This window comes from Podarcis tiliguerta, assembly GCF_965153285.1.
Source record: "Podarcis tiliguerta genome assembly, chromosome: 10".
Classification (NCBI taxonomy): Eukaryota; Metazoa; Chordata; class Lepidosauria; order Squamata; family Lacertidae; genus Podarcis; species Podarcis tiliguerta.
This window is the reverse complement of record NC_139543.1, coordinates 60,385,582-60,399,731: the sequence shown is the minus strand read 5'-3', so window position 1 is coordinate 60,399,731 and position 14,150 is coordinate 60,385,582. Positions and strand designations below refer to the sequence as shown.

Here is a 14,150-nt window from a genome sequence, read left to right as displayed (position 1 = left end):
TGAGGTGGCCAAAGTATTGGAGCTTCAGCTTCACGATCTGTCCTTCCAGTGAGCACTCAGGGCTGATTTCCTTCAGAATGGATAGGTTTGATCTTCTTGCAGTCCATGGGACTCTTGAGTCTCTTCTAGCACCATAATTCAAAATTATCAATTCTTCGGCGATCATCCTTCTTTATGGTCCAGCTCTCACATCCATACATTACTACTGGGAAAACCATAGCTGTAACTATATGGATCTTTGTTGGCAAGGTGATGTCTCTGCTTTTTAGGTAGGGTCAAATCTGAGTTGAGAGGTCACCCCTGAGATGTACTAGGTACTATGGCCCTTCAACCCCTGTCTGGACCCCTCCTGGACCCCTTTAATAGGGCACCCAATCAGCAAAAGGATGCAACCCAATGCCTTATCCACCAAAGTTGTGCCATTTGCTATGAGGCAGGTGGAAATCTGTAGACTGTCCAATTAGTCTGCAGGAGGGGTAATTCTACCTAGCCCCAAATTGAGCAACCGAACAGGGAAGATAAAAATCAATGATTTTTTTAAATCAGATTTTTTTTTATTTAAATTGGATTTTTAAAATAAAATGCTTTTGGAGGAAAAATCTTTCTAAAGATGGTTTTCTATTTAAGTTACATTATAGTCAAAATAAGGATTTGTTTCAAGTTCTTCATGTGTGCTCAAACTCAGTCTCTGTTTTTTTCTTTTAAAAAAAACCCTGTTTAACCACATCAGTTAACAAACATGGATACAAATGCTATAATGTTATTGTTTTAGTTAAATTGTTATTAAGGAAATGATTGTTTTTCTCCTTCCAATAAAGTACAGCAGAAAGGTTGTCCAAATATAAACAGTTAACTTATTAAACCTCACAGTAATCTCATAATTATCGGTCTCTATGCATTTCTAACAGTATAACCAAATCAGTAATTTTCGATATAACTGTAAAAACTACTCTGAAAATTTATTATTCCAAAAATGAAAACTTCATCTGGTTGTAAATATTAAGATTATACCACTAAGAATGAGTCTTTCCATAAAAAAAAAGATTTAAATCAAGTCTTACTGACTAGTGATTTATACCGTGATTTCAATCAATTTGATTTAAATCAAATCCACACTGCAATCAGATATACCTTATCTCCTCATACTGACCTGTCCACTCCCCTTCAGGCAGAACACCACCAAACTTGGTGGGTGGTGAACCCCACGATGATCTCTGATGTGAAGGAGGATGTCCAGGTGTAGTCTTCCTTTTATACTGTGGTTGCCAAGGTGGCCCCGCAGTCCCAGCTGCACCGATTGGCCCATTCAAACAGGGCTTGGGCATCAAGCCAGAGGGAAGTTGCCAAGCGTCCCACAATGGCCACGTGGGGAGGAAAAAATGGTGCCTGGGAATGGGCCGTGGATGCACCAAGGCAGCAAACACTGCTTTTCCCGGAGCATCAGGTAAGTGGGAGCTATATAAAGATGACGTAACTTAGGCCAGTGTAACTTAGGCCAGTCTAAGTCTACTTCTGTTACAAGCTTTGCTCATGAACTTTTGGGAGGGGCTGCTGCCGGCTGAGCCAACTGGTGGGTTTGGTCCTGAGTTCTGAGGATCTGGCCCAGGGTCATGTGACTGAGCTGAACAGGGATTGGAATAGGTGTAAGTCTCTCTTTGCCCCATTCTACCTCCCCCCCCCCCCCAGAATCCCTCTTTTGGCAACTTAATGTTGGTGTAAATTACACGGGCTTAAGCTACACTGGGACCTTAGGGTGAAGGGCAGGATTAGTAGTAGTAATAATAATAAGAAGAAGAAGAATCCAAGCTTCTGAATCCAAGCTCTCTCATCCCAGCAGATCTCTTTCAGCTTTTGCCTTCTGGAAGAAGGTACAGGGTTATAAAGACTAGGGCTAGCTGCCTGAGAAACAGTTTCTATCCAAATGCGATTTTGGTTTTAAACGCAGTGTAAGGTAGTCTCTATGGGAGTATATTGTATTTAATTATGGGGTATCAGAGTTTTTTAGGGACGCAGGTGGCGCTGTGGGTTAAACCACAGAGCCTAGGACTTGCAGATCAGAAGGTCGGCGGTTCGAATCCCCGCGATGGGGTGAGCTCCCGTTGCTCAGTCCCAGCTTCTGCCAACCTAGCAGTTCGAAAGCACATCAAAGTGCAAGTAGATAAACAGGCACCGCTCCGATGGGAAGGTAAACGGCATTTCCGTGTGCTGCTCTGGTTTGCCAGAAGCGGCTTAGTCATACTGGCCACAAGACCTGGAAGCTGTCTGCGGACAAACGCCGGCTCCCTCGGCCAATAAAACAAGATGAGCGCCGCAACCCCAGAGTCAGTCACGACTGGACCTAATGGTCAGGGGTCCCTTTACCTTTACCTATCAGAGTTTTTAGGGGGTTAACCAGGTTGGGATAGCTGGGATAGCAGGCTTGTTGGTTTTTGAATGTCTGCTGTAGATTTTTTCAATTTCGTTGTTCTGTATGGGACAATGACAATAAAGATTATTGTATCATATTGTATCGTATCTTGAGACTGGATTGTACTGTTAGGCTGGTTCATTTTTTTTTTAAAAAAAGTTTTTATTTTTATATTCCGCAGAGGAGCTTCATTCAGATTTGCCATGGTTTAAGAGGTGTCTTGACTCAAAAACTGGTTTCTCTGTCCCTCCAGCTATTGTCATCCCCCACCCATGAAAACTAAAAGCACATGTCACAATCATTCATTGTGATGAGATGGGACACACACAGAGAAAGGGAAACAATGAGACATCTATACGTCTGTGATACAGCAGAATGAATGAAGAGCAAGTTAAGGCTCGCCCCTCCACTGCCATTGCAAACTCTTCTATTTTTGATTTCTCCAAAAAGCTATTTCTTCCAATGTGCTGCAAGTAACAACGTGCTTCGTGCAGGTTAGTCAATGAATTAGACCAGGATTCTGCCTGCAGCACATTGAGAGAAAATTCTCTGCCAGAGCTTAGAGGTGACAATGAGGACACACTCCCCTAGTCTATTTGCCCCCATTGCCCCATGGAATTTGAACATCAGAGCACAGGAATGTCCTTGACCATTCCTATAGAACTGCTCCTTTGAGAAAGATGGAAAGTGTGCTGAGTTGAGTTCTCTCCTGAGGGTTCCTGTAAAACAGATCTTGCCTTGTGAGATGGGGGTGCCCCCCTTTCTCCCCATTTCAGGATTCACCTAACTGGGATGGGGAAGAGGGGATATTCCAGACAAATTCTGGAACAAAGGGAGAAAATGTGGCGTGCAAGCTTCTCCCCCTTGCCATTTCATCCTCACAACAGCCCTGTGAGGAAGGTTAAGCTGAGAGACTGTGACTGGCACAAAGGCAACCCAGCGAACTTCATGGCAGAGTGGCGATTTGGACCCTGGTGTCCCAGACCAGACCCTACTCTGCCACTACACCCCTCCGGCTCAAAAGCAATAAATGCATCCAAGCGTGGGACACTTGTGCTATAACTCCTTTCACTTAGGGGCAGCAGCGCTGGTGGAGGCAGGAAGAGAAGCAGAAGCAATCTGAGGAGTGCAAAACTCTGGAAGGAGCTGCAAGTTCCTCTCTCCTTCCCACCGCATTCCTTGAAATATGGTTCCCCGAGGTCAGAAAAATGGAACGGAAGTACAGTTGACTGAAACGTCGTCACTGGTTGATGCACATCTGCCTCTCTGTTCCCTTGAGAACCGCAGGCGTAGAGTGCCAGGAACAAAGACAGAAGACAGGGACAAAGGGGGAAGCCATGAAAACGATCGCATGTTAACTAGGGACATTAAAAAAGCAAAGAAAATCCCTGGAATGTTGATATTGCCACCCTTGCTTCTTCTTAGCAGCTGCTGGGAATCACAAGGTGTAGTGATGGTCATCACCTTTGGATAGATTTAAAAGGGAATTAGAGCCTTAGATTAGGGTATCAGTGGTGACCAGCCACGATGGCTACATTCTACTTCCACTGGCGGAAGCAGTCAATTTCTGATCGCCAGTTGCTGGGAATCACAAGCGGGGACAAAGCTGACCTGTGCTTGTGTCCTGCTTGTGGGCTTTCCATAGGCATCTGTTTGGCAACTGTGGGAAGAGGATACTGGATTAGATGGGCCTTCAGCAGACCTCTGGGACGCGGGTGGCGCTGTGGGTTAAACCACTGAGCCTAGGACTTGCCGATCAGAAAGTCGGCGGTTCGAATCCCCGTGACGGGGGGAGCTCCCGTTGCTGCTAGGTTGTTCCTGCTCCTGCCACCCTAGCAGTTCAAAAGCACGTCAAAGTGCAAGTAGATAAATAGGTACCGCTCCAGCGGGAAGGTAAACGGCATTTCCATGCGCTGCTCTGGTTCGCCAGAAGTGGCTTATTCATGCTGGCCACATGACCCGGAAGCTGTACGCCGGCTCCCTCGGCCACTAAAGCAAGATGAGCGCCGCAACCCCAGAGTCAGCCACGACTGGACCTAACGGTCAGGGGTCTCTTTAGCTTTTACAGCAGACCTCTATTGCAACATGTTCTAAGACCATAGGTTTGGATGAACTCCTCAGCTCAGGAACTGACAAGTCGACAAGGTTAGGCAGATAATGGAGGAAGTGCTCCATTACAGCGCAATTCTAAGCACGTTGACTCAGAAGCAATTCGCACTGAGCTCAATGGCAGCTTGCGCTCTAGCAAGCAAGTTTACGACTGCACTGTCGGTCAGCAAGTAGAGATAGAGAAAAATTCGGAAAATGGGTGTGTGTGAATAATTAATGCAGGATGGTATGCAGATTAGACTGAACAGTTATGTTGTTGCTGTTAACTTTGCTGTCTGGTCTTTGATCACAATAAAGATTGATTGTTTGATTGATGCCATGAAAAGTTGTGATTCCCATTTTGTCCCTGTCCTTTGCCTTTGGAGAAGGAACTTGCCATTGCCAGCTCTAGCTTTGCTTCCTCCCCTGAGATGATCTTCAGTCCATTTTTTACTGGACGCAGAGCAATAAGAGATCAGAGTTGATTGTCTGAACAGCTATAGCTCAGCATCTGCCTTGCATGCGGAAGATCTCCCAGGTTCAACTCCCAGCATCTCCAGGTGGGAACAGGAATGCTCCCTACAAAAAACAAAACAAAACAAAAACCACCCTGGAGAGCCACTGCCAGCCAGTGTAAACAAAAAGACAGCTTCCTATCTTCCTGTAAGTTTCCCCCAAAATTTCTCCCCTCCCCACAAGTCTGAGAAAGATCTCCCATCATTTTCTAAATCAAGGCGGGTGGCTTTTGCCCAATTCTGTCAGCAAGGAGGACAAGAACACCGGAGGAAATTAGGCACTCTGGCCTCTGCCGGATGTGGTTAGACGGCTCCCCCAACAACCACAAGGGAGGGAGCATGTTCAGTCTCTGCTTGACAGCTTGATTCCTTCCAGTATAAGGGCAAGACCATAAAACAAATAGAAAATAAATGGAGCCAATATATCTTATGAGTAATTAGAACAAAATGACAAACAATAGGCTATTATTGTGCACAAAGTTGCTCAGGCACCCATTCTGAGTGTAGCAGGCAAATCCATATTATTGCCTGATGGGGCATGTCCCTCAGGAATGGCATTTCTGAGCTCAGAGACCAGGGGGCACATTCATGCATAAACAGCGTTCTGGGGGCCAGAGGCAAAAAGTACATAAGGCAAACGATCTGACTCTCACCTTTATACACAAGCCATGCAAAATCCACACACGCACACACACTTCTCCTCCAGACAAGTTAGAGAGGCATTGTCACGGTTTAAGGATGCGGACGGGTGGTGGGAGGTATCAATTTGGGAACCCCCAAGGGAACCCCCAGGGGAAGAAGGCTCAGAGCCAGGGGACTGGTGATGGGATGGCATGAGTGGTCAGACGGAGAAGAGGGAGCAGCCTGGGAGGAGGAGGTGTTGGAAGCTGAAAGGGTAACAGGGTTTAGTGAGCAGGGAGAGGCTGCAGCAGAGAGCAGTCTAGACTCAGAGGCAGGAGAGGCCAGAGGCCAGGAGACAGAGGTGAGGCAGGCCGCTGAAGAAGCCAGGCAGTCTCCCCCTCCTGCTGCAACCAGCTCCCCTGCCCCCGGTCTCCCAGAACACGCAGAAAAATGAAAATGGCGGGGCAATGAGTGGCAAGATGAAGGAGCCTTAGGCTGTTGGGGGAGGAGCCTTAGGGAGCAATGGGAATGTCTCCATCTTCAGTCCTCACAACTGCCTTACTGGGAAGGATTGCTGTGACCACTAGGGATGAGCTGTTTTTTTCTTTGAATAAAGAGTTAACTTCACAGCTTTATTGTTTTATTGTTGATCTACACCTGACTCCAAGGGATGCGGGTGGTGCTGTGGGTTAAACCACAGAGCCTAGGACTTGCCGATCAGAAGGTCAGCGGTCCGAATCCCCGCGACGAGGTGAGCTCCCGTTGCTCAGTCCCTGCTCCTGCCCACCTAGCAGTTCGAAAGCACCTCAAAGTGCAAGTAGATAAATAGTTACCGCTCCGGCGGGAAGGTAAACGGCGTTTCCGTTCACTGCTCTGGTTCGCCAGAAGCGGCTTAGTCATGCTGGTCCACATGACCCGGAAGCTGTACGCCGGCTCCCTCGGCCAGTAAAGCGAGATGAGCGCCACAACCCCAGAGTTGGTCATGACTGGACCTAAAGATCAGAGATCCCTTTACCTTTACCTTTACATTTATACCTGACTCCAGCTCCTGACAAATCCAGGCAGGTAAAGCTATCTGAGGAGGGGATAAGCATGTTGGCTTTTCGCAGTATAGTAGCGCAGAGAGCTTGCTGGGAACAGCTTGCATTAAAAAGAAGGGACTCAAAAATAACTCAAACAAGGTTTTAATAAGAAAAACAAAAACTCCTTAAACACTAAATACATCTACAAACAAACCAGACCCAACCACCAACCCATCCCCAGGGTAAAAAGCAGAGCTAGGTGCTGCCCCTTATATACTGCAGCCAATTCCTGACACAGCTTAATCAATGCAACTCAGCAGCACCTGCTATGCTTCACAGCTGCAAGGCTGGATCTCGTTAGTTACTCTGGCCCTTGCTCCGGCCCCTTAAAGGTATACACATTGGGTGAAACAATGATGAACCTTTAGATTTAAAGAAACAGTTCAACATTTCCCCTGTGGTTCATCATTGTGGAACAAAAACATAAAGCATACTTTGTACATGTTTTTCATGTGTAACCTTTGGAAGTGCTTTAGTAAAAATGTCTGCAATTTGATTGTCACCTGGAACATATTCAAATACAACCATTTCATCAGCAATTAGTTTCTTTACAAACTGCAAACGTAACCTTAAGACTCTAGTGCGCTGCGTATTGGTTTCTGAGCATAGGATAGCGAGTCCACTCTGGGAATCAAGGTAAACTTTTACTGGTAGTGTTACTTGCATGTGTAGGTCTGCAAATACTTGCATATACCATTCTATGTCACGAGTGGCCTGAACGCATGCACATAATTCACTCTCTGTTGTGGAGAGACAAATAATGGTTTGTGTCTGGGACTTCCATTCGAAAGGACAACCGTTATAACAAAACACCATACCAGACACACCCCTGCAATTATTTTGTTCCACTGCATGAGATGCATCGCAGTAAATTTCAAAACCCTTGTCAATACTTGATGTAAACTGCAACCTATAATGTTTAGTATGTTTAAGGTACATTACCACTCTCTTAAGAGCAGAGAAACATTGTGTAGTGGGCTTTTCCACAAATTGATGCATCTTTTAACAAGAGCTTAACTGTTTCGTATTTTACACTTGGTGAATAACACAAATCATAATATTCGCCTGGAATTTGTTGAAAGCCTCTGGCGACTAATCTTGCCTTGTACCTTACAACTTCATTTTTGTCATTCATTTTAGCTCTATAAACCCATTTTGAATCTATAAGTCTCATATCTGGGGTTTGAGGTACAAGAGACCAAGTGTTATGCTCTTTTAAAGAAACTATCTCAGAGTTCATAGCTTTATACCAATTTACAGCTTGGTGCTTAGGTAAATTCTGAACATCATTGTAGCTTTTTGGCTCAAAAACCGCCTTATTGGCATACACAGTATTAAAATGTTCATCTGCAAATCGTTGTGGCTCCTGCCTCTTTCTATCTGAACATCTCAGTCCGGAAGGAGAGTCAGACTCCTCAGACTTAATAGGACTAAGTGAACTACTAGTTTCAGGTTGTAAACCATCATTGTCAGACTGAAGAGATGCCTGTAGGCTAAGCTCACGGTCAGAAAACTCAAGAGAATCTAACCTCCCCTCGGGTGCCTGTAACTTTAAATCATCAAACAAATTATCAGATTCAACAGGCTTTTTGTCTTCTCCCATTAATTCAGAAGCACCATTTCCTGCTGCTGCTCCTGCTTCCTCTTCTTCCTCAGTATCATTTATACCATCAGTATCTTGGAAAACAGCAACTCCATTCCAATTTAGAGTTTGTATCATGCTTCTGGTAATATGAAATTTGCCAGTTGCTGGTATGTAAATTCTGTATGCCCCCTGCTGGTAGCCCATTAATTTTCCCTGAACACTACGCTCACCCAATTTCTGCTTAGTGGGATAATGCATAATTACATCTGAACCCCAAATGCGTAGGTATTTCAGATTAGGGCGTTTTTTAAACAACTTCTCATAGGGGGTGACATCTAAACCAGAATGATAACTGCGATTTCTAACAAAACAAAATGCATTGAGCGCTTCAGCCCAAAAATCTTTGGGCAGATTAGCATCATGCAGATAAGTTTTAACCCCTGCCTGTAGGTCACGCTGCACAACTTCAACAAGCCCATTTTGCCAGGGACTTCGGGGGCAAGATAACTCATGAGTAGTCCCCTGCGCTTCCAGGAATTTCTCAAAATCCTCAGAAACAAATTCCCCGCCCCGGTCAGAAAACAGGTTCTTAATTGGTTTGTTGAAGTGCGTTTTTACCCAGTTGCAAAAAACTTTGTACTTCTCAAATGCTTGGGACTTCTCAGCTATTGCATAAGTCCAACAATATCTACTATACTGGTCTATCAGAGTAAGCCAGTACTTAGAACCTCCTAATGATGGTGGGAGTGGCCCAACTAAATCACAGTGTACACGCTCAAATGGCTCAGTTACTTTCCTATCTGAGCACCTACCCTTGCGTGCAACCTTGATCTTATTTTTGCAACAGGATAGACATTGCATAAAGAATTTACATGGTTTTAAATTGAGGCCATTAACAATATTCTTTGTCTTAATTACATCAGCAAAATTCAGGTGTCCCAGAAGTCTGTGCACCTCGTGGACACACCCGGAATGTGGCCTTACATTCCTCAACCCCTGGCTTGACTGTGCTGCTCTGCAATTTATAGGTGATTGGGAATAGGTGCGAAAGTACAGTCTATATAAACCATCAGATTCCCGGGCATACAATAGACGTTTGTTCCCCTCAAAAAACTCACACATTGAATTTAAGAAACGCACAGTTATGCTTTGACGAGCAAAACACCTTACTGATAATAAATTGTCCACTGATGGGCAGTAAATGCAGTTTGCTATAGTAATGTTTAAAGAGTCAAGTTTAACAGTACCCCTGCCAAGCGACTGCAAGACTTGTGAATTGGCTAAATGTACATTACCAATTTCCTCTTCGAAAGAAATAAACAAGCTTCGATCGTTGCAGACGTGCTGAGACGCTCCTGAGTCTACAATAAAAGAATTCCACTTGGCACCTTTAATTCTTTTACGATCTGTTGTCCAAGCATGAAAAGCTTGCGGCTCGTTTCTGTCTTTACGGTACGATGTCGGCTGTTGGGCTGACGACCGTGACTGACGAACAGAAACAGACTTGGGAGTACTTTGCTTTCTTTTGGATTTGCAGTCCTTTGCAAAATGTCCTTGCTTATTGCAGAACCAACAACGCTTTGCAGCTTTAAATGCAGTCGTATCACCACAAGTTTGCATGTGGCGTTCCTCATTACTTCTGGAAATAGGAGTGCTTATGGCACAAGCCTCCCTTCTGTCCAGCTCGCCCATTAACCTTGCCGTTACCCCTTCCACAGTTAATTGTGCTGGTGGAATGGCAGATATCTGGCTGGCTATACCATCAAAGTCCTCATTAAGGGAACAAAGGATGATAAAAACATACTGAATATCAGGTATCTCCATGTCCCTTCGAATTAATTCGCAGCGTGTTGCCTCCAGACGTCTCAAGTGTGCTGCCAAATCACCACCAGGCTGCAACTTCGTCTGGTACAACTGCTTGAAATACGTCAATGCAGACGCTGACTCTTTTCTAACATGCACTGCTGCAAGACTGTCCCACATTTCTTTGGCAGTTTTCTTATTCCTTATATAAACTACTTGCTGGTCGCTGACTGCCAAATTAATTATCGCCCTGGCTTTCGCATCTCCTTTCAACCAAGCATTAGTCACAGGGTCAGGAGGGTCATCAGTTACATAGGTCCATACATCTCTAGAGGTCAAAAGGGCCTCCACCCGAAAAGACCATAAACTATAGTTCTCATCTGTTAGCTGTGGGAAGACCAGAGCCTTCTCAGCTTCTAGAACCCGGTCAACCATTCTGGAACTCTTCCAGACCCACAAAAACTACGCTAACAGGAGAAGGAGTTTTCAAACCTTTCTCAGAGTCCAAAAATATGCAGTCATCCACTCAGCAGCTGGGCCCATAACCAAAGATGTTGGCTTTTCGCAGTATAGTAGCGCAGAGAGCTTGCTGGGGAGAGCTTGCATTAAAAAGAAGGGACTCAAAAATAACTCAAACAAGGTTTTAATAAGAAAAACAAAAACTCCTTAAACACTAAATACATCTACAAACAAACCAGACCCAACCACCAACCCATCCCCAGGGTAAAAAGCAGAGCTAGGTGCTGCCCCTTATATACTGCAGCCAATTCCTGACACAGCTTAATCAATGCAACTCAGCAGCACCTGCTATGCTTCACAGCTGCAAGGCTGGATCTTGTTAGTTACTCTGGCCCTTGCTCTGGCCCCTTAAAGGTATACACATTGGGTGAAACAATGATGAACCTTTAGATTTAAAGAAACAGTTCAACAAAGCAAGGCCAGGGAGGGGGTTACCTGGGAAGGACTGTTGGCTGGGAAGAATTCCAAGCAGGGTTGCAATGGCCTGGGTTCATAGGGGGTCAATGACCCATCACTATTTCAGCAGCAAGGTCTCCATCTTCAGCATCCTTGTTTTTGTTGTTTAGTCGTTTAGTCGGGTCCGACTCTTCGTGACCCCATGGACCAGAGCACACCAGGCACTCCTGTCTTCCACTGCCTCCTGCAGTTTGGTCAAACTCATGCTGGTAGCTTCCAGAAAACTGTCCAACCATCTCGCCCTCTGTCCCCTTCTCCTTGTGCCCTCCATCTTTCCCAACATCAGGGTCTTTTCCAGGGAGTCTTCTGTTCTCATGAGGTGGCCAAAGTATTGGCTTCACAATCTGTCCTTCCAGTGAGCACCCAGGGCTGATTTCCTTAAGAATGGATAGGTTGGATCTTCTTGCAGTCCATGGGACTCTCCAGAGTCTCCTCCGGCACCAGAATTCAAAAGCATCAATTCTTTAGCAATCAGCCTTCTTTATGGTCCAGCTTTTACTTCCATACAACAGTACTGGGAAAACCATAGCTTTAACTATATGGACCTTTGTTGGCAAGGTGATGTCTCTGCTTTTTACGATGCTGTCTAGGTTTGTCATTGCTTTTCTCCCAAGAAGCAGGCGTCTTTTAATTTTGTGACTTCAGCATCCTAGAGCCATCCAATCAGCATGATAGGGGACTTCTTTAAATCACTGTATGCTCCAAAGCTGTATGCTCCAAAGTAGAACTATAACCAGTACACAGAAGTTTGCTGTCTCCTGGCAGTGGAAAATGTTCCTAGTCCATAGGCTTGAATATTGTTTTCTTCCATTGTTCAGGTCTGGTGGCCCTGATGAGAAGTCCCCAAGATGCTTTCTGAAAGCCTAACTTTGAAAGAGCCAACTTGCACAGTCATTTTTGTAACTCGAGCCTGGCATTCAGCAGACCGATGTGGAAATACAGGACGCTTTTGAGGCACCTGAATCTGGAAGTGTTTAATGAAAAGGCCTCTCTGAAAATTGGCTCGGCAAAGACACTCAAAATATTTACGCTATTTGAATGAAAACAGCCAAGAATAGATGAAACTCCAGTCACGGTGTACTGCAAAGAGCGACTTTGCTTTCAGAATCCATTACTTTTATGGAGTTTTGTTAAATTACAAATAGTTTCCTAGAAAGATTTTTGTTTAAAAAAAGCAAACATACCGTTCATTTTAGTGGACAAAGTAATACATTCTATACTAAAGGTGATACATCAGAAAACAGGATTCATGTATTTATTTGCATATGTTTTATTAAGATATTTCACACACACATATACAGTAATTTAGAAACTTTAAAAAATATATGCATAGAAACACAATACAGCTCACCATAGTGGGAAAGATTGTGTCCAAGTGACCTGTTTGCCAGCTCCGTCTACTGCCTAGTGCTTGTGATGGGCAACTTCAAGGCATCTGACCTCATTTCCTTTTGCCCCTGTTGCTCCTTCTCATAGTTCTTCATCTTTAAAATGGAACCTCTTGCTTCGGCCTTGCGAACAGATGCAGGGATCAGAGAAGATGGAGAAGAAGAGTTTGGATTTGATATTCTGCTTTATCACTACCCTAAGGAGTCTCAAAGCAGCTAACAATCTCCTTTCCCTTCCACCCCCACAACAAACACTCTGTGAGGTGAGTGAGGCTGAGAGACTTCAAAGAAGTGTGACTAGCCCAAGGTCACCCAGCAGCTGCATGTGAAGGCGCGGGGAAGCGAACCCAGTTCACCAGATTACGAGACTATCGCTCTTAACCACTACACCACACTGGTTCCCAGAGGACGGGAAGTTCAAGAAACCTCTCATGCAGAGAGGAACTAGCTGCTCCGGCACCCAGAGCGGCACACATGCTGTGCACCCAGGGGTGGGGCGTGCCGCCCATGGGTGTGCTGCCCGTGGTGAGCATCCCAGGGGGCACTGCCCGTGGCCAGCGGTGAGCATCCCAGGGGGGTGGGGGGGTGATGTAACCCCCCCTCAGGGATGACACCCAGGGCAGGCTGCATCCACTGCACCCCCTTCCTCCGCCACTGCTCTCATGTGACTAATATATTCACAGATTACATAGCACTAATGCTGTTTCATCCTGGGGGCACTATTCCCATTGTGATGAGACAGTTGCAGCTACAGTGGTACCTCGAAAGTTGAACGGAATCTGTTCCAGAAGTCCGTTCGACTTCCAAAACATTCGGAAACCAAGGCATGGCTTCCAATTGGCTGCAGGAAGCTCTTGCACCCAATCGGAAGCTGCGTCGGACATTCGGGTTCCAAAGAACATTCTCAAACTGGAACACTCACTTCTGGGTTTGTGGCTTTCGGGAGCCAAAAGGTTCGACTTGCGAGGCATTCGGGATCCAAGGTATGACTGTATATGGTACAGTTTCCACCTTAAGGAACAGGCATAGGATTATTGCGTGTCACATGTCTGTTTACATTCCAGCACAGTATGCTGGGAACTTCCGTTGTGTATTGCTTTTGCTTTTCTCTCTGAGACGACATGAGAGAGAGATGACATATTTCTTTGTCCTGATTTATGATTAATAAATCTGTAGTTGTAGTATGCTTCCACAAGCCTCATGCCTATTCTGTGTGCACAGTTTGATCTGCTGATAGTGTACCCTGGCTCAGAAGCCCGGGTCGCTGACTTAGGTCAGAGCAGAGGTGATGGTCTTCACCACGGGCCGGTGGATGGAAACGGCCGAGCTGGGGCTTGCCAGCTGGCCTCCTGGCCCTCTGCATGTCGACAGTTTGTAGCAAAGTATACTAAGTTTGAACTAAGTATACTAAGTTCTAGATACACAACTTGCATTGCATTGGCTATCTGGAGTACACTTGTGCAATGATCTTTTTTGATGTTTAAGGGCAACTATACCTCAGCATTTGGCAAAACTGGAAATGCTAAACTACAAACCCCTAATGAGGGCTAGATAGAGCCCTGGGGGCCAGAGAGATATGCCTGAAGGGGCACATTTAGCCCCCAGACCTGAGGCTCCCAATCCCTAAATTAAAGGAAAGTTACTGGCAACCAGACAATACCCTTGCAATGAGACAACCTCATCGTA

At 45.4% G+C, this 14,150-nt stretch overlaps 1 long non-coding RNA gene across 1 annotated transcript; it reads left to right on the top strand.

Moving 5' to 3' along the window:
* Nucleotides 1-2,632: 2,632 nt before the first annotated feature.
* LOC310658874 lies at nt 2,633-12,260 on the top strand. The gene is made up of 3 exons (XR_014502514.1): nt 2,633-2,901; nt 3,484-3,852; nt 11,895-12,260. It is a non-coding gene; the product is annotated as an uncharacterized lncRNA (long non-coding RNA).
* The last annotated feature ends 1,890 nt before the right edge of the window (nt 12,261-14,150 follow it).